The 1,336-nt window shown below is 35.0% G+C and overlaps 1 long non-coding RNA gene across 1 annotated transcript; it reads left to right on the forward strand.

Annotated features, from left to right (window-relative positions):
• The first annotated feature begins 48 nt into the window (after positions 1–48).
• LOC132054391 (uncharacterized) lies at positions 49–805 on the forward strand. Its single transcript, XR_009414284.1, has 2 exons — positions 49–159; positions 277–805. It is a non-coding gene; the product is annotated as an uncharacterized LOC132054391 (long non-coding RNA).
• The last annotated feature ends 531 nt before the right edge of the window (positions 806–1,336 follow it).

A 1,336-nucleotide genomic window follows, 5' to 3' on the forward strand; every position in this document is an offset into this window, starting at 1 on the left:
AGTGATATTGTATTGGTGATGACAATAAGCTTGAGATGTAGAAAGGTTCAACTTCAACAAACCTCTAAGGCTGACTACTGTTTTTTTTTTTTTTTGGGCAGAAGCAGCTGAAATTCCATATTGCAGAAGCTGTTTATTTTTTGGCACAAGCATATTCAGGTTTTGATATTTTGTCTCATCTTTTAGAAAAATAAAAATGAGAGTAACTCATTTCCTGTGTCTTGAAATTTTATAATCGCCTTGGTTTGCTTATTGTGCTTTGGAAATTGATGGAAGGTATGGGACAGTTTATGGGATGCCTAATCGAGCCTGTCGTCAGTTTCCGTCGTTCCTTCAAGGTGTAGGTGCTACTTTTGAAGGGGCAGTGGATCCTAAGGAGTACCAAGAAATGAAGCAGAAAGTTACTCAACTAACAAGTACACTTAGTGCCACGGAGGCAAGGATGTTGCATATGCAGGCCCAACTAGACAGCTTACTCAATTCGGGCCCCTCTCATATTCCCCCGTGTCCCGGGATGTTCGCAGGTCACAGCCCAATAGACGACGTAGGTCACAAGCCAATGTAGTTCATGCTCTTGTTGATGAGGATAGTGAGGAGGAATCAGATCATGTCTCTAACACCCAACGTTGATTTTTTTGATTCGTCTACTTTTGGATTGTAATATTGCTATGTTTTCTTGGATATGTATATGATATTTGATTATAGTTTTAATTCGAATTAGATGTACTTTTGAAGGTGAATTTGATTGTAGAAAGTAGTTTATGGTTGTTTAACTTTACGATGTTTAAGTGTTTGAATGTAGAAAGTAGTTTATGATTGTTTAACTTTACGATGTTTAAGGATATTTAGAAGTACTTTAAATTGAAATTTGAGGTTGAATTTGATTGTAGAATGTGTAGTTTATGATTGTAGAAGTACTTTGATGAATTGAACGTATTGATGAATTGCATTGTTGATTTGGTTGATGAATGAGATTGACGGTGGCTCGCTCGTAAAAGCATTTGAATCTTTGGAATTTTTTTTCCGCTTTTCGACCTCATGAGGTCGAAAATCCACCCAGATATTGATAATTTTCTACCTCAGAAATTAGAATTTCGACCGCATAAGGTCGAAAATCTGGCAACATTTTGAATTTCGACCTCATGAGGTCGAAATACGCAACAATATTGCTAAATTTCGACCTCATATGGTCGAAATTTCGAAAATAATTTTTTTATTATTTTTATATTCTATCATATTTCGACCACAAGAGGTCGAAAATTTTAAATAATATTTATATAAAAATAATATTTTCGACCGCATGCGGTCGAATTTTTTTTTATTAATATTTAAATTC

The sequence above is a fragment of the Lycium ferocissimum genome, chromosome 4 (assembly GCF_029784015.1).
Source record: "Lycium ferocissimum isolate CSIRO_LF1 chromosome 4, AGI_CSIRO_Lferr_CH_V1, whole genome shotgun sequence".
Classification (NCBI taxonomy): Eukaryota; Viridiplantae; Streptophyta; class Magnoliopsida; order Solanales; family Solanaceae; genus Lycium; species Lycium ferocissimum.